We start from the raw sequence: 19,868 nt of genomic DNA, 5'->3' as shown, positions 1-19,868 counted from the left end.
TAACAGAAATGACTATTATTATTGTTATTTTTACTATTAGACACATCTAAGCAGTTTACCTCAATGAATTTAACCCTTACAACTATACTCTGCTATAGGTATTATATTTATGTATATTTTAAAAATACAAAAATTGAGATTCAGAGTGAAGTAACTTGCCTTGGTAAAACAGGGTGGAAAAAATAACCATATACATTTAACAGAATAAACATAGATACTGTGAAATTATACAAGGTAGGATAAAAACCTGGAATGGTCAGGAGGCTATGTTCATATTTAAATAAGCATATCTTGAGATATGCTCTGATATGTCTCAGCTATATCGTGAGGCACTGAGTAACTTGTGTGGAAAACGGCTTCAAATTGTGTCTCTGGAGGCTGGAGGCTGGCATTCCTATCATCCATTGGGTGAGTTTTGTCCTGGTGAGCTAGAAAGTCTTCAGCTAGAAAAGACAAAGGAAAATGCTTAATGTGGGAAGCTTTGAGGGTGTGAGGGGCTGTGCACAGCATCCTATTAACTCAAGTGGACCTAACTGTTAGGGTGAACTTTCAAGAGTGTCTGCTACAGTACCTCCCACCAATCCAGAGAGATCTCAGCACACATATTCTGTCCAATAGCATCATCCTTTCCTGGATTGAAAAGCCCAGGAAATTGAAAGTAACTTCAGCCTGACCTGTTTCACCCAAATACTACTTAGGTCCTGCCCCTCCTTCCAAAATTCATCCCCGCAAATCGCTCAAGTTTCAACCATTTCTTATCCTTATGAAAAACAATGAAATACAAAAACAAACAAAAGCTTTCTAAACTCTCCTTTATGATATGTTATTTAAAACTCTTCTCAGTATTTCTTTCCCCTGCCAGGCAACAATATGAATAAATCCAGCTTGTTTATTTGACACAGATTTTCCAGGTGATACTTGTGGCAGAGTGAATGAGCCCAGGCCTTCCTCTCTCTCCTCTCTCTCTCTCTGAAATATATTCCATTCTTTAAATTTGCTCTTTTTTTTTTTTCATTTGACCAACTGTAATTGTTGCAATTATTGTCTGTTATTGCCACTAACAATTTTATCATATGATCTCCTTATTCTTGTGTTCTTACCAGTTGGATTCCTAATATTTTATTATTCCTGTGTACAAATTCTTCATTTTAAGTAATGCTACCATTTTATAATGCATTCAGCCTAGGTATACTTACTGTTTGCTTTTCATTTTTTTTCTTTACTATCTGATATAGAAAATTATTACTTTAATTTTGTTTTAGCTATCCATATGTCCTTTTGTTGTTTTGTTATGTCTAATGTTTTTCTAAAATTTAGAAACTTCTCTTTTCTTTTTTTTGCATATATGTAGTTTATTGTAGACTTTCACAGTTTTGTCAGTTTTTCATCAAACGTTTGACTATCTTTGATTTATAAAAATTGTATGAAATACTTAAATGCATTCTATCTTAAAAAATAGGTAACTATAGTGAGTTAAATGTTCAATTTTCCAGTACCACTATCCTTAATGTTTCTGAAATATTACTATTTTCATAGGCAATCACAAAATTTTAATGTTTATTGTTTTCTAACATGTTATGAAATAATAGACATACAGAGAGTTCTGCTTTTTGTTTATTTACCATAAATAAGCATATGTCTTACAGATTGTTCTCTCACTAGTTTTCTTACTTACAAAAAATACTTTAAAACTTATTCTGTGTCAATATACAGAAATCTACCTTGTTTTTTGGCTTTCTGCAATTGTACAGATGCACCATAATTTATTAAACCCCATACTGATGATGGAAACATAGTTTTTAATAATTATTTTTACCTTTCTCAATAATTAAATTTTTAATGTATATTTCCATAGAACATAAATTTTGTAGGATAGATGTTTAGAAATTGAATTGCTAGGTCAACATATTTGAATATATGTAATTGAGTTTACTAGATACTGCTAAATTGTTCACTAAAACGGTGACTGGTATTATAAAATGTTATAACAATTTATAATATCATTAGCAATGCAGAAGCATGTTTACTTCTTATGATTAATTTGTTAATATCTGGGTGAGAAATAATTGGCATCTCAATGTTGCTTTATTCAAATTTCCCTGAATAATTATGTTAGGTTATACTTTAACAAATGTAGTGGCCTATTTCATTTTTTACTCTAAGAGTAAGCTGTTTATCTTTTTTAAAAATGTTAATTGATTTGTAGGAGACTTTTCAACATTGAATATCATAGCACATAGAGAATTATTTATGTACCCACATGAATTATCTTTTCTGAAATTTTTGCATTTTGTATTTACATAGAAAGACTTCACACAACACTCTCTTTCTAAATTATATTTCTTTGATTGAATATGTTTGGATATATCCTTTAATGTCTATATACATTTATGTATATTAAACCATACAGATAATTCTAAATGAATTGAAGGTAATTGTGAATCCATCTGGAATATTCTAAACAGCTTGAATAACTAATAGGACATTAATTGAATAACTTACAGTTTTCCTACTGGTTTGCAATTATACTTTTTTTTTTTTTTTTTTGGAGACGGAGTTTTGATGTAGTGTAATGGCACGGTCTGGGCTCACTGCAACCTCTGCCTCCTGGGTTCAAGTGATTCTCCTGCCTCAGCCTCCCGAGTAGCTGGGATTACAGGCATGCGCCAGCACACCTGGCAAATTTTTTGTGTTTTTAGTAGAGACGGGGTTTCTCCATGTTGGTCAGGCTGGTCTCAAACTCCCAACCTCAGATGATCCAGCTGCCTCGGCTTCCCAAAATGCTGAGATTACAGGCATGAGCCACTGCACCTGGCCTGTAGTTCTACCATTAGCATTAAGCAAAATATCAGACATAGAGAATTGGTTTGTAGGATTTTATTCTAGGTTCCTTTGTTTATTACAATTATTTGCACTTTAAATTCCTATATATAATTTCACAAAAATCTCTATTTAATTTTTAAATTTAATTCTGAGTACATAATAGTTGTATATACTTATTAGGCATATGTATGATGCTGGCATACATTGTGTAATGATCAAATCAGGGTAACTGGAGTATCCATCACCTCCAGCTTTTATCATTTCTTTGTGTTAGAAATATTCCAGTTCTACTCTTTTAGTTATTTTAAAATATACAATAAATTATTGTTATTACAGTTATCCTATTGTGCTACTGAATACTTGATATTCATTCTATTTAACTCTATTTTGCACCCATTAGTACAAGAGTACCCATTGTACTCCTTATCCCTACCCCTCCCTATTATACTTCCCAGACCCTGGTAACCATCACTCTACTCTCTGTCTCCAAGATATATATATATATATATATATATATTTATATATATAACTCCCACATATAAGGGAGAACACAAAATATTTGTCTTTCTGTCTCTGGCTTATTTAACTTAAAATAATGTCCTTCAGTGTCATCCATGCTGTTGCAAAAGGCAAGGTTTCATTTTTTTACAGCTGAATAATTGTATATATGTACCACATTTTTTTATCTATTGATGAACACTTATGTTGCTTTCAAATATCTTGGCTATTGTAAATAGTGCTGCAATAAACATAAGAGTGCAGATATCTCTTTGACATTGTTTCCTTTATTTTGGTTATATACCCAGTGATGGGATTAATGGATAATATGTTAGTTCTATTTTAAGTTTTTTGAGGAATATCCATACTGTTTTCCATGGTGGTTGTACTAATGTACATTTCTACCAACAATGTAGGAGTCTGTCTCCATATCCTTGCTGGCATTCATTATTATCTGTCTTTTTGACAAAAGCCATTTCAGTTGAAATGCGGTATCTCTTTGTAGTTTTGATTTCTGTTCCTATGATGATTAGTGATGTTGAGAATTTTTTTATATACCTCTTGGCTATTTGTATATCTTCTTTTGATAAATGTCTATTTAGATCTTTTATTCATTTTTAAATTATTTGCTTTTTTCCTATTTAGTTGTTTGTTTGCCTTATATATTCTAGTTATTAATCCCTTGTCAGATAAGCAATTTGCAAATATTTTCTCCCATTCTGGGGGTTGTCACCTCACTTTGTTAATTGCTTCCTTTGCCGTACAGAAGCGTTTCCAAATAATGTGAGCTCATGTGTCCATTTTTGCTTTGGTTGCCTGTGCTTTTGGGGGTCTTACTCAGGAAGTATTTGCCAAGATCAATGTCCTGGAGTGTTTCCCCAAAATTTTCTAATGGTAATTTTATAGTTTCAAGTCTTAAATTTTTAATCAATTTTTATTTGGTTTTCATACACAGGGAGAGATAGGAGTCTAGTTTCATTCTTCTGCATATGGATATCCAGTTTTCCCAGCACCATTTACTGAAGAGATTGTTCTTTTCTCAGTGTATGTTCTTGGCAGCTTTGTTGAAAATGAGCTGATTACAAATCAATCTTGTCCAACCTGTGGCCTGCGAGCTATGTGTGGCCCAGGACAGCTTTGAAAGCAGCCCAACACAAATTCATAAACTTTCTTAAAACATTATGAGATTTCTTTTTTTAGCTAATCAGCTATCATTAATGTTAGTGTATTTCATGTGTGTGGCCCGAGACAATTCTTCCAATGTGGCCTGGGGAAGCTGAAAGATTAGACACCTCTGTAATGCATAAATTTATTTCTGGGTTCTCTATTCTGTTCCATTGGCCTATCTGTCTGTGTTAAGGCCAGTAGCATACTGTTTTGGTTACTACAGTTTTGTAGTATAATTTATAATAAAGTTATGTCATGCTTCCAGTTTGGTTCCTTTTGCACAGTATGGCTTTAACTATTCTAGGACTTTGTGGTTCCATATAAATTTTAGGATTATTTTTTATATTTCTAGCAAGAATGTCACCAGTATTTTGACAGGGATTGTAATCAGTGTATAGATTGCATTGGGTAATATTGACATCTTAACAATGTTGATTCTCCCAACCCAGAATATGGAATACCTGGAATTCCAGTGGAATGACTTTTAATTTTTTTGGTGTGTCATCTTCAAATTTTTCATCACTGTTTTATAGTTTTTATGGTAGGGATCTTTCAGATTCACTTTGGTTAAATTTGTTCCTAGGTATTAATTTTATTTGTAGCCATTGTAAATGAGATTACTTTCTTGGTTCCCTTTTTAGATTGTTTACTATTGGCATATAAAAATGCTACTGATTTTTGTATGTTGATTTTGTAACCTGCAATCTTACTGAATTCGCTTATCAGTTCTAATGGTTTTTTTGTGGAAACTTAAGGTTTTTATAAATATGAGAACATAGTGCCTGCAAACAACCATAATTTGATTTCTTCCCTTCCAACTTGGTTGCACTTTATTCTACTCTCTTGTCAAATTGCTCTGGCTAGGACTTCCAGCAGTTAGTTGAATAAAAGCAGTAAAAGTAGTCTCCTTTTTCTTGTTCCAGATCTTAGAGGAAAGGTTTTCCAATTTTTCCCATTCAGCTGTGGGTTGGTCATATTTGGCTTTTATTGTGTTGAGGTATGTTTCTTCTACACCCAGTACTTTGAGCATTTTTGTCATGAAGAGATATTGAATTTTTTCAAATACTTTTTGGCACTAATTGAAATGATCATATAGTTTTTGTCTTTCATTTTGCTGATATGATGTATCCCATTTATTGATGTATGTGTGTTGAACCCTCCTTGTGTTCCTGAAATGAATCCCACTTGATGATCATAAATGATCTTTTTAGTGTGTTAAATTTGGTTTGCTAGTATTTTATTGAGGATTTTTGCATCTACTTTCATCAGAGATATTGCCCTGTAGTTTTCTTTTAAGTTGTGTCTTCTACTGGTTTTGGTATCAAGGTAATACTGACCTCAGAATGAGTTTGGATGTATTAGCTCCTCCTGTGTTTTTGGAATAGTTTGAGTAGGATTAGTATTAGTTCTTCCTTAAATGTTTCATAGAATTCAGCAGTAAAGTTCCTAGGTTTTTCTTTGATGGGAAACATTTTGTTATTGCTTCTATCTCATTACAATCTTGGTAGGTTGTATGTGTCAAGTTTTTCCCTTTTTTCTAAGTTTTCCAACTTATTTGCAAAATGTTGATTATAATATTCTCTAATAATCCTTTGCATTTCTGACGTGTCAATTATAATGACTTTTTTTCATCTCAGATTTTATTGATCTGAGTGGTCTATTTTCATCTAGCTAATCGTTTGTTCATTTTGTTTTTTTTTTTAAGTCAACTTTTTATTTCATTTACATTTTGAATTTTTAAGCCTCAATCACAATTATTTCTGCTCTGATCTTTATTATTACTTTTTATTCTTCTATTTTTTGGTTGGTTTGCTCTTGCTTTTCCAGTTCATTGAGATGTATTATTAGGTTGTTTATTTGACCTTTTTCTCCTTTGTTGATATAGGCACTTAGTGCTATAAAATTCCCTCTTATCAGTACTTTTACTGTACCGCATAGGCCCATAGGCTTGATATGTTATGTTTCCATTTTCACTCCTTTCAGAAAATCTTTAGTTTTCTTACTCTTCTTTCTCTCTCTCCTTTTTCTTTTTTTTTTTTTTTTTTTTTTTGATGATATAGAGAACAGGGTTTCACCCCCATCATCCAAGCTGGATTGTAATGGCACGATCTCAGCTCAAAGCAACCTCTACCTCCCAGGCTCAAGTGATTTTCCTGCCTCAGCCTCCCAAGTAGCTAGGACTACAGGCACGTGCCACACCAACTAATTTTTGTACTTCCTGTAGAGATGGAGTTTTGCCATGTTGCCCAGGCTGGTCTCAAACTCCTGAGCTCAAGTGATCAACTTCAGCCTCCCGAAGTGCATATTGTTTAATTTCCATGTGTTTGTGTAGTTTCCCAAGTTTTTCTTGTTATTCACTTTTTAGTTTTGCTCCATTGTGGTTAGAAAAGAATTATTTAAGACATATTTTGTGACCTAACGTGGTCTGTAATTAAGAATGTTCCATGTCCTGAGAAGAATGTGTATTCTGCAGCCATTGGATAAAATGCTCTGTAAATATTTATGAGGTTCATTTGGTCCATATTGCAGATAAAGTCAGATTTTTTGTTGTTGATTTTCTGTCTGGATGATCTATTCAATGCAGAAAGTGAGGTGCTGAAGTTCCTAGCTATGATTATATTGGGGTCTATTTCTCCCTTTAGCTGTAATCATATTTCCTTTATATATTTTAGTGCTACCGTGTTGGGTGCATATATATTTACTCAGTGAGAGGGTATAATTATTATACCCTCTTACTGAATTGATTGCTTTATCATTACTAATGATCTTGTCTCTTTTTACAGTTTTTATCTTGGAATCTATTTTATTTGATACAAGTACAGCTATGCCTGCTCTTTTTTGGTTTCTATTTTCATGAAGCATCTTTTTTGATCCTTCCACTTTTAGTCTTTCTATGTTTTCACTTATAATGATGAAATAAATTTATTGTAAACAGCATATAGGCGAGTCTTGTTTTTTAATTCATTCAGCCACTTTACATCTTCTGGTTTGAGAATTTAGTCTATTTGCATTTAAAGCCATTATTGATAGGTAAAATTTATTACTGCCATTTTGTTATTTGTTTTCTAGTTTTTTCATTGTTTCTCTTTGTCTTCCTTCCTTTGTTGCTTCCTTTCTTCTTTCGTTGCTTCCTTCCTGTCTTCCTTTTTATAGAAGTGATTTTCTGTAACAGTATGTTTTAATGTCTTCTTTGTTGTATATTGTGTATCTGTTACAGGTTTTTGTTTTATGGTTACCATGAGGCTTGCAAAAAATATATTATAACAAATTACTTCAAACAGATGATAACTCTGATTACAAAGAAAGGAAAACAAGCAAAGAAGCAAAGAGAACACTAAAAAAAAAGTCCACTCTTTAATTCCATTCACCCTTCCTTTTGATATTTGATTGTTTCTATTTGTATCTTTTTATACTCTCTACATCTTAAAACGTTGTAATTATTATTTTTGATAGGTTTGTATTTTATTTATTTTTTTTAATAACAATATAAGTGATTTACACACCACAATTACAGTGTAAGGACAGTCTGTCTTTTTTGTATACTTACTACTACCAGGGAGATTTCTATATTCAGATGATTTCTTTTTGTTAATTAGCATCATTTTCTTTCTGATTGAAGAACTCCCTTTAGCATTTCTTATAAGACAGGTCTGGTGTTGAAATCCCTCAGCTTTTATTTGTCGGGGAAAGCCTATTTCTCCCTCATGTTTTAAGGATAATTTTGCTGGACATAATGTTCTAGATTGGATTTTATTTCCCCTGCACTTTTAATATACATCCCACTCTCTCTTCACCTGTAAAGTTTGCACTGGTAACACTACTACCAGACATATAGGAGCTCTTCTATATGGCATTTGCTTATTTTCTTTTAAAGCTTTCACTGTCCATTCTTTAACCTTGACCTTTGAGAGTTTTATTATTTTATGGCTCGAGGAGGTTTTATCTCGGTTGAACCTGCTTGATGTTCTATAAACTTATGGGACACAAATATTCATATCTCTCTCTTGGCTTGGAAAGTTCTCTGTTATTATTTCTTTGAATAAACTTTTTACTTTAATCTCTCTCACTCTCTCTCTCCAACCACTATAAGGCCAATAACTCTTAGATTTTCCCCTTTGAGGCTTTTTTTCTAGATCTTATAGGTGTGTGTCTTTATTTTTTTCTTCTCTGTGTATTTTCATATAGTCTGTCTTCAAGTTTGCTAATTATTTCTTATGTTTAATCAATTCTGCTTTTAGGAGACTGATGTATTTTTCAGTTTGTCAATTGAATTTTTTAGTTCCAGAATTTCTGCTTGATTTTTAAAAATTATTATTCCAGTCTTTTTATTGTGTTTCTCTGATAGAATTCTCAATTCCCTGTGTTATCTTCAAGTTCGTTGACTTTCCTATAGACAGCATTTTGAATTCTCTGTCTGAAAGGTCACATATCTCCAACACTCTAAGATTGGTCAGTGGTGCTTTTATTTAGATCATTTGGAGATGTCATGTTTCCTTTCATGTTCTTAATGCTTATGGACATTTGTCAATGTCTAGGCATTGAAGAGATAGGTATTTATTTTGACCTTCAGAGTCTGGGCTTGTTTGTACTGGTCCTTGAGAAGGCTTTCCATGTATTTAGAAGGGATTGAGTGCTGTGATCTAAGCCCGTGGTCACTTCATCTATATCAGCACTAGGGGGATCCCTAAGCTCAGCAATGCTGCCCCCTTTATGGACTCCTAGAGGGAGCGGCAGGCTTGAGTATGATAAGACAGAAAACCAAACACTGCATGTTACCGCTCATAGGTGGGAATTGAACAATGAGAACATTTGGACACAGGGTGGGAAACGTCGCACACTGGGACCTGTCATGGGGTGAGGGGAGGAATAGCATTAGGAGAAATACCTAATGTAAATGATGAGTTAATGGGTGCAGCACACCAACATGGCACATGTATACATATGTAACAAACCTTCAGGTTGTACACATGTACCCTAGAACTTAAAGTATAATAAAAATAAATAAATAAATAAATAATAAAAAGTTAAAAAAAAAAAAAGAAAGCAAATTCATGAAGCCTTCCATGTTTTTTGGAAACCATCATCCTCAGCAAACTAACACAGGAAGAGAAAACCAAACATCGCATGTTCTCAGTCATAAGTGGGAGTTGAACAACAAGAACACATGGCCACAAGGAGGGGAGCATTACACACCAGGGCCTGTCAGGGAGTTGGGGGAAAGGGAAGGGAGGGCATTAGGACAAATACCTAAGGCATGCTGTGTTTAAAACCTAGATGACGGGTTGATAGGTGCAGCAAACCACCATGGCACATGTACACCTATGTAACAAACCGCACGTTCAGCACATGTATCCCAGAACTTAAAGTAAAATTTTAAAAAGAAGAAGAAAAAAGAAAGAATTCCCTGAGTTACTAAGGGAATTACTAAGCAAGTCTCTCACTCTCTTCCCTCTCTCTGCCCTAATCGAAAGGAATTTCTCTTCATGTTAGGCTGCCTGGAGTTGGGGGAGGGATGATGCAAGCACTTCTGTGGCCACCACAGCTGGGAGTGTGCTGGGTCATCCCCAAGGGCAGCACAGTACTGGGTCCAAGGCCCATGATGACTCCTACCTGGCTACTGCTGATGTTTACTCAAGGACCAGGGGCTCTTTTGTCAGTAGATGGCAAATCCAGCCAGAAATGAACCCTTCCCTTCAGGATAGCAGATTCCCTTCTGGCCCAGGGTGCCTCTAAAAATGTCATTCAGGAGCTCAGACCTGGAATTAGGGGCTTCAGAAATCTGCTTATTGCTTTATTTTACTGTAGCTGAGCTGGAAACCAAGTTGCATGACAATGTTTCTGTACTCTTCCCTTCTCCAAGTGAAGAGTCTCCTCCTGAGCTGTACTGTCTGGAGTAGGGGGAGGGATGAGATAAGCACTCCTTGGTTGCCAGGGCTGGTGTTGCAATGGGTCATGCACACCCAAGTCTGTTGCCTCTGAGACCAGCGCAGCTGGGACCAGCGCTTGCCCAATAACTGTAATTCTATGGCCGACGGCCTCCCAAATTTATTCTGGGCCTCAGGCCACTCTAGTCAGTCAGTGATGAAACTGCGTTTTCTCCCACTGGGGCACGGCATTCCCTTCTGGCCCAGGGCTGGTCTAGATGCTTCCTCTGTGGCACCAGCAGAATTCTGCCCCGCTGTGTTTCACTGTGACAGAGCAGTACCGAGTTCCAAAGCAAAATTCCTCACTCATGTGGCTCTCTCCCCCAACCACACAGTTCTCTCTCTGCAGGACACTGCCAGGGGAGATGGGAGAGGGCTGGTGTAGGCATTGCGAGACTCTCTTTCCTACCCTTTTCAGTGCCTTTTTCCTTGGTATTATGTTAAAACAAGATTCTGTGATCACTCACCTGATTTTTGCTTCTTATGAAAGTGCTCTTTTGTGTGGACAGGTATTTAATTTGGTGTTCCCACAGGGAGATACTCACAGGAGGTTTCTATTTAGCCATCTTTTTATACATTTCTCTCTCTTACAATAGTCTTTGAATCTTGGAAAATATGTTTCACTCATTGCTTCTCTTTTGAACAAATATATGATATTTATTTTCATTTTTTCTTTCAAATATAATTAGTTTTACACAAATTCCCATTGTTCAGAAGTACATTGAATATGTTTATTTATTTAGGTAAATTGGCATCTTTAGAATTTTTGGTCTTTTTATCCAGGGTTTTGACATGTCTCTGTCTCTTAGATCTTTTAGGGACTTCGATCAAGTGTTACTACTTTTATCTTCCCGATTTTACATAATTGTGCTAGTTTTATCCTTAAGTATTTTATATATTTTTGTCGCCCGAGTGAGATGTATTTTATAATTATTTACATATTACAATTATTTTACAGTAACACACAGTAACATTATTGTATTTTATAATTTCTGTATATATTACAATTATTTAACAGTAACATACAGAAATGCTATTTAATTGTCTTCAGTGTTTTTTTCCAAATTCCTTAGTAAAACAAGTTTTAAAATAGCTAACCAAGAGTGTCAGCACCACTAAAAAACATAATTTTTCATTTTCCAATTAATTTTGATGCCTACTTAATCATAGGTATTAACAGTATTAATCCTGCATCATAAATTATTCATTTATTATTGTATCTTTACAATGTACTGTGGGATTATGGCTCCTTCATTTTATTTTTATGTATTTAATTTCTTTTAGAGGAATATAAAATCACTTTTCCAAATTTGTAAAATAAAATAAAAAATTATGTTTCAGATCGGAATTACATTATTTTTTAAGGACTTACATGGCAAATGTTCAAACTTTCTGTTCTGTAATATGCTAAACATTTAATTTCTTTCTTTTATTATATTTAATATTTGATAGTTTTTTCTTCATATACAACCCATACTTTTCTGTTTGTTTATTTCAATTATTTATGGCTATATTTACTGCTGTTAATGAGGGGTTTATGATTATATATTTTGAACTAATCTTTGCAGCAAATAAAATTATTAATTTTCATGTTCATTATTTTTCTTATACTCGCCTATTACACTAAGCTTTCTTTGCAAATCTATTTTACATTTAAATGCCATGTGTAATTATATATAAAATAGTTTCTCTATTATTTGATTGTTTTTTCTAGTTTTTTTTTTGCTTTCATACAATAGCTGTATTTTTTAGAAAAACATAAATAATAGAGGCAATGTTGGGTATCATCTATTTTTTCATAAATTAGGCTGAAAAGTCTCCAATGTGGTGGTTATTAATGTGCTAGGGTTATAGAATTGTTTAAAAACCTTACAGGAGCTAGAATCCCTAATATTTACTATGACATTAAAAAACGTGACTGTATTCAGAAAATTCAAATGTGTGTTGAAAACTTTCAAAGAGCATTTACCCTAATTTAGTAGACATAGTCTTTTCTCATATCTGAGATTTATGTAATACTATTTTTATTTGAACTTAGAAATATGTAACATAATGAAGGAGATTCATTGTATTATTATCAGAATATACACATATTCTGTGTAGACATTCTAGAGGAAATAACATTGAAGATATTAAAATCTAATGAAAAATATACTGTGGGAATTCTTGAATTAGAAAGTGCTTATGCATCTGTTAATACAGCTTTTAAGTCACTGCTTCATTTGCCCATGTTAATACAGGATTCAAGTTTGATCAAATAACTTTGAAGTAACACTATTCAAAGTGAATGAAAATAATTTTATTAGAATATTAATAATATCTAAAACTCTGTATTACCTCGATTGGTGCTAATTTAGTATGTAAATAAGCATAATTATATTGACAGTCCTAACAAGGGAAAAGTCAATTCAATAGGCACCTTTATGCAGAAATGCATTATGGAGGTCCTACACTAAGGGAATATACAACATAGAGATTTTTTTTAATGGGAAATTTTCTGCTCAACTTCCTGAATTCTGCTGTGGATATGATATTGCATACAGTCCTGAAGCTCTGCCATGATTTATCTACATGCAAAGTCTCTAATCTTTTTGAAATTATCATCCTAGTTTTCCTTTCAGATATTTAGCAAATATTATATTTGTACCAGCATCTTGAGAAGAAATACCTATGTCTTTTGGGTACTTATAATCTGGCTGAAATACAGCTGTGAAAGCAGAATAGATGACAATTAACCGATGCTGTGTTTTCGTATTTATATGATCCCTGACTTGGGAACATGTTTATTATGCCTGTCTGAGAAATGCACTTCATTTCTGTCATCTCTCCTATCTAGCTGTGCTTTCTATCTCCAAATCAATAAACCTTAAAAGTGTGTTGTAATGGTTACAGTATGTTTCTCCAGGGAGAAATTGTTGTGTTAGGGTTTTGCTGTTTTTTGACACTATACCAATTTCATTTGACAATGAATTGAAAGTTGAACAGTGCACTGAGCCATGCTAGTAAGTTAATACTATCCTTGAAATACTGTCTTTCAACCCTGACCAGCAAGCTATTATTTGTGAAAGCTGAAGTATGTTCCTTCTCATGTCATCAGCTTGTTTTCTTCATGACAGTGAGATTAAGAATGCATAGTTTACTATGAAGATATTAGGGTCTTGCTATTGTTACTGTCTATAAGGTTTTTCACACTGAATGTCTAAGACAGCAGAGTGAACAATAATTATTCATTAATAATATTGACCATACTTCCACCTCTCCCACAACTGCTTCAATTATCTGGCTAAAAACAGTCAGAAGACATTTTCTCAAATCTGGGCTCTTCACTATCGTCTCTGGGGAACTTCAATAAACTAAGATGAATGTTCTTCAACTGTGATGAAAAACACTGACAAAACTGCAGTTGTTGCCAAATTTAAATTGTTGTACAAATTTCATTGCCTTGGTTTTATTGCCCCAAACAGTGAAGATTTTTTACTATAGCATCTCATAAGGGAAACGATGGAATCTGTTCTCATCTTTCAAGATTATATTTCTAAAGACTTCATCTCTGTATCAGAAAGTTCAATAAAGTAATCCTGTAACTTGAGAAATTTGATGTAAATGTAGTGCGCGGCTGAAATGATCTAATTGGAGGAGCTGATAAACAATTTCTTAATTCTCAAATGAAAATTTCATAACAATTATGAAAATGACAACAATTATTATGAAAACTCAAAAATGCCAGGGACCCATCCAAAAGTAAGTAATGCCCCTGGAAATATGAAAATGGCAACTGGTGGATGTAGAATGAGAAATCTGTAAGTATTTCTTCCTTAAGAGCTTTCCTTTAGGCCTTAGATCTCTGCTGAAAGAGGCAAGAATGCAGGAAACACAGTGTGACCTGTGAGGAACGTTTACATGCAGAATGCTTTTCATGGCCAAATAATTGATGAGAATTTATCTGTCTGATAAAAAAATATAAGGTGGAAATTTAAAGTCGTTATAGTGGTATTCACTAAGCACTATAGGTGATTTGAGGAAGTAATAATTTGGATTTAACTCCTACTAATTTTACATGTGTTGGGAATTTATCAGAAAATAAGCTAGGTGAAGTCCAGATTTGGTGCCTGTCTGATACATTTATATCTGCTTCAGTTTACTAGTATAAGAATATTATGGTGTAAAATGCAAACCAAACAGCAAACAAACACAAAACAATGCCACTCTTCGTATGCTTGAAGGTTTGTTGTCCTCACCTTTGTTTAACTATGTTTTGCTTAATAAAGTGAATAATTAAATAGTTTGAACATGTTTTTTACTGTTTGGAGTAAATTTTTAGAAATTTAGAATCCAAAATACAGGACTTGAAATAACTATTCCAACAGGTTAAACTCTGATAGGGGAAAGAAAAGATCAAGGGAATGTTCTTACTTATTTCAAAAGATAAGAATATATAAATATTTCCATTCTTAAACTGATAAGGAGAAATATTGGGTGCATGAATAATTGCTAGTGTGCAGAAATTGTGTGTTTCTCCATAAACACATTAAGAAGAATGAAGTATGACCGGGAAATACTTGAGCAAGAAGAGTACTTCATGAACTACTTTAAGATTAGAAGAATCATTCGGAAAATTGTGAATGCCTAAATATAGTCATGCAGAAAAATGTTACTCTTTTGAAAGAAGTGGTTTAGTCTAGCTCTGTCATTATGCTGAAACCAATGAGAGTGAAGAGTAAACAACCTAAATATCTTAGAAGGAAAATCTTAGGCAAAACGGGAACACACACATACGTACATTTTTAAGTATTCAGAGAGTTCAAAGTATCCGTTATTTTTATTGTGCTAAGGAAATGAGAGGTAACCAGGGACAAAAATGGTAAAAGCATTCAGATCTAGAGAGACACAGACTTTTCTAAATATCCAGATCTTTCATTTCTCAATGTACTTGAGAACTCTGTTGACTTGTATAATGTGCATGCAGAATAGATACATATCCACCAAAAAATTCTGTATAAATATACAATCAATTTACAACAGGACTGCCATAATAAATGGAATTTCATGATGATGATGTTTAAGAGTTCCAAGTGTAGTACTGAAAAATAAATGAGTTTTTAACGTTTGGAGAAGATAAGATGCTGTTTTGAGAAATTCCCTGTGTGATTCTCGTATGTATATTGATTGATGGGTATTCACATCTTTTATGGGTTGAATTGTATATTCCCTAAAAGTTCACATACTAAAGTGTTAATGTCATTGTGTTTGGATATAGGGTCTGTAAAGAGGCAAAAGTTAAAATGAGATCATTAGGGTGGGCCCTAATCCAATAGGACTGGTGTCCTTATAAGAAAACATTTGGACAGAGATATGCACAAAGCTAAGCTGATGTGAAGATACAGGAGGAAGGTGGCATTCTACAAGCCAAAAAAACACATGTTTCAGAAGAAACCAACCCAACACCTTGAAAAAGGATTCTAGTTTCCATATGTGTGAAAAACATTAATTTATGTTGCTTAAGTCACCCGGTCTGTGGTACTTTATTATGGCCAACTTAGCAAACGAATAGAGCTTCCTCAAAGAAGAAAAGATAAGCTCTTTGGGAACTTCGGGAATTTTATTTGTCTTCTATATTTTATCACAGACCGAAATAAATGTAATAAGTTGGACAAGGGATATTTTTCCAAAATATGAAATAATTTTCCTCACTAAAACAGTAGGCCATAAGGAAGGAAAATTATCCTGTGCTGAAATTTTGTATTTAGTGAAGGGGACAAAGCTTTCAGTGAAGATCATAGCAACCACGAGGATTCTAAACAGCAATGTTTGCATGAACTTTTGATAGTCCTTTTGGTTCACTGAAGAAAACAATGTTTGGGATAAACTGTTTCATAAACTTCTAAAGAGCACTAGCTTTACTTTGGAAGTTACCAGCACAAATACTGATTCATTACTGCCTATAACTTTGTTTATTCAAGCCGTTGCTTAGTAGAGCACCGAGGGCCTAAGCAAGGACTGTCTGTCATATGGAAGGTTCTCAATACATGTTGGTGGAATACACTTGCACAATGAACAATGCTAACTTTTCCACACACATTTTACTACTTAGATTTTCTTGAAAATATTATGTTCTATGGAAAACATGACCAAGAAAATTAATTTGCAAATTGGCTATGTTGTTCTCTTTTGAGTGTTCACCAAAATAATTATGTGCTCCTGGTATTAGCTCTGTAATTCTAGGCATCCTATTAAATGATACATTTAGAAATTTCTGGCCTTATATTTATTTAGAGGAAACTATATTTATTCGGATGACAAGTTTGTTCAAATAGACTATTATAGCAATCATATAAATTATAACATCATAAATAATGAACAAGTAAAAATGTATGAGCAATTACACTCATTGACAGCTGATATCAGTTATTATAAATACTATTATGTTTTCATGTCTTTATAGCCTATGTTCTGAAAAGTCTCAAAGAAGCCTAGAAGATTAGCACTTACTAGACTGGGAACTCATGCCTAGAATTGCATTTTGTAATTTTTATTATAAATTGAAGTACCTAGGTTTATTTACTATAAATCTAAGATATTAGGCAAATATCTCAAAAACAGAATTTTGGTGTCTTAGGGGAAATGGGTAAGAGGTCTTAAGAATCTACTTGAATTGTGATTATTCCAGACTAATTCTGCTTACATTTATAAAAATCTATTGCACTATTTAAAAAAAAATATTCTTCACCATTATTTAAGATTTTTTATTAAAACACTGAAGAGTTATGCATGATTTTGTGATGATAATTAATAGAAAGGGTACTATGATCTTTCAGCTGCTCTTTTAACTTCTCTCAGTCTGAGTCCTGATCTATGAAATGGGAATAACTATAACTGACACGCTTTGCTCACAAGATTTTGTAAAGGTAAAATAAAATGATGTATGTATAAGGTGTTTACATAAAAACACCATAATGGTACAGGTAAAATTATTATTAATTCAGCTGTCACAATTATTTGTAAATTTCTCAGTAGAATCAAGGTTTTCCTGGACAAAATCTAACACAAAAATCCTTTCAGTTCCATCTCATCATTTACCCAAACAGGGAATATTAATATACCATATGCTAGGGAGCTTAAATAATTTCTTTATAACATCATAGTAGGTAGCTCAGTAGTGAAAATTAACAGGAAAAAATGGATGAAAATCAAAAGAAAAGCCTGGCAGCAATGGGAGAGTGAATGATACAGAGGTGAAACCAGAAGCAAGCACTTCAAATGAAAATGTGTCTTTTGCCAGAATTGTTTCCCATGTAAGTTTATAATAACCCTGGAAATGACTGAATTGTATGAACCAAACTAGATAATTGGAGCAGGTGTCTGGCATTAGAAGAGATGAAAATGGTTTTCTCTTCTCTCCTATAAAGATGAAGAAGACATAATAGGAATACATATCGATTCCAAGGAGAGCACCATGCCAACTCTATTGCAGATGGAATTGTGTGAGGCATCCCAATGATTAAGAATGAAAAATAGTCAAAACTAGGATGCATGATTCACCAAAGAAAAATAACTCTTAGTTTTCTTCTTGAATGTTCATTATGTTTCACAGATGTTGAAACCAGAAAGTGGCTATGTTTCCAATGTTAATAAAAATATGTGATAAATTGAGGCTTAGTATGAATATTTTTGAATAGGCAGTACATAAAATGCATGCTGCTAATCAGAAGGATAGCTTTTCACATGATGTTTTTCCCATCAAATTATGGGTGTGAGAATCTGGAGACATTGCCCAATGTAATAAAAAACAAGAGTCAACTTATGGTCAGGTCTAAAAATTCATTATTTTAAAATCTCCTGAAGTTTTTACAGTTTGCTGGTAATTAAACACATCAAGACACTATGTGTGTATCTCCTAATGTAACAAAAGGCATTGCAATAACTATTCAAATTCCTCATTGATGTTAGAATAGCCAAAGTCAAACTTTACTATTAAGCATAAGACAAAAGAAATAATGTTGGATATTATTCCCAGGATATTAATTTATTTCTATTTAACAAAATGGAATATGTACATATATTTATCAAGTATTCTGTAAGGTACTGATATATTGTTTGTGTTTTTAAAATACTGTCTTTCCCCAGTTTTAGGGCCTTTGCTAGAAGTCCACCACCTTCATTTTGAGCAGATGATCAAGTCCACACCCCAACTTTATCAAATTCTCATTCTCAGGGCTGCCATGCATCTGCTATAATCACCCCAGGCCAGGTACCAGAAAATTAAAGAGAACTCATGTTTCCAAGAGACTATAAAATTATTCAAAATAGCTTATCCCCAGGGAGCATTTAAAACCTAGCTAACCCCATCCCACTTGCTGCACATAAGCTGCTCCCTACAGCTCCAGTTTGTTGTTACCCAGCCCCCAGATGCAAGCCCCTACATGGCTATGCATGACTGTGTTCTCTTGTTTGAAGCTGTAACAAGAGCTCTGTCTTTTATTCTGTCATTTTGTTGTGCTCACTCTCAAAAGAGTCTTTAAATCTTATAAAATGGGCATTGTTGATACAAAGATGAAGAAAAATGCACATTATCTTTAAGCATCTCTTGGTCCACACTTGGTAATCAAATGTAGGAAGATAATGATGACAATGACAATAATGAATACCACTTATTAAACACTATTATAGGCCAGAAATACTACATAGGTCATCTTTATTCCTTAAAATTAACTTGGAATTTTGACACTACGATGATTCTATCTTATAGATCAATTACAAGTCCTTTGTAATTGTTCAGGAAAGAAAGAGAGATGGGGAGGGGAAAGAAAGAGAGACACAAACATAGATGAAAACATGATAAAGACATTTGGAAATGGGCTGGTGAGATTTTGAAGAAGAATCTATGCTAATGGAGTACATACTTGTATGTATTAACCAAAACACATTTCTTTTTTCCTTCTGGACAAACAGCCTAAAGTTTTCAACTGCCATGCAGTTGTGTATAGCCATACATAGATATCTGGTCAATAAGATTATGGCAAAATAGATACAAGACTTTGTACTTGGTGCATAAAAGCCTCCGACAGGATTTATTCATTTTGCCTCTTTTGACTACTAGACAGAGATGAACTTCGCAGTGACTTTGAGAGTCAAATGTTAAAGTAGGACATGAGATGGAAGAAATCTGCCTTTCTGAGTCAATTCTTGCAGGAGAGCTACTGGCCAGAAATACCTACCTTTGACTGCGGTAGGAGTGAGAAATAAATTGTATTGAATTAAGCCATTAAGACTGAGGGTTTTATTAGTTATGGCAACTAATTTATGAGCTGACATCCCTACTAAGCTAAATGATTTTCAATAGTTTGACTTCTTGATCAGAGATTGTGATCGAGCTGCAAATCAAAATGAGAAATGTTGGAAAAAAAAAAAAAAACAGACGTTTAGTAATGGGTAGAGTAATGGGTTTACTTTTGCACA

At 33.6% G+C, this 19,868-nt stretch overlaps 1 long non-coding RNA gene across 1 annotated transcript in view; it reads left to right on the top strand.

The window, feature by feature from the left end:
• Positions 1-18,010, top strand: part of LOC105493251 (uncharacterized) — a 52,558-nt gene extending 34,548 nt beyond the window's left edge. The window contains exon 3 of the long non-coding RNA XR_003020845.2: positions 17,819-18,010. This is a non-coding gene — a long non-coding RNA (uncharacterized lncRNA). The remainder of the gene's footprint in view (positions 1-17,818) is intronic.
• Positions 18,011-19,868: the final 1,858 nt, after the last annotated feature.

This window comes from Macaca nemestrina, chromosome 3 (genome assembly GCF_043159975.1).
Source record: "Macaca nemestrina isolate mMacNem1 chromosome 3, mMacNem.hap1, whole genome shotgun sequence".
Taxonomy (NCBI): Eukaryota; Metazoa; Chordata; class Mammalia; order Primates; family Cercopithecidae; genus Macaca; species Macaca nemestrina.
This window is presented reverse-complemented; position numbering and strand designations above follow the sequence as displayed.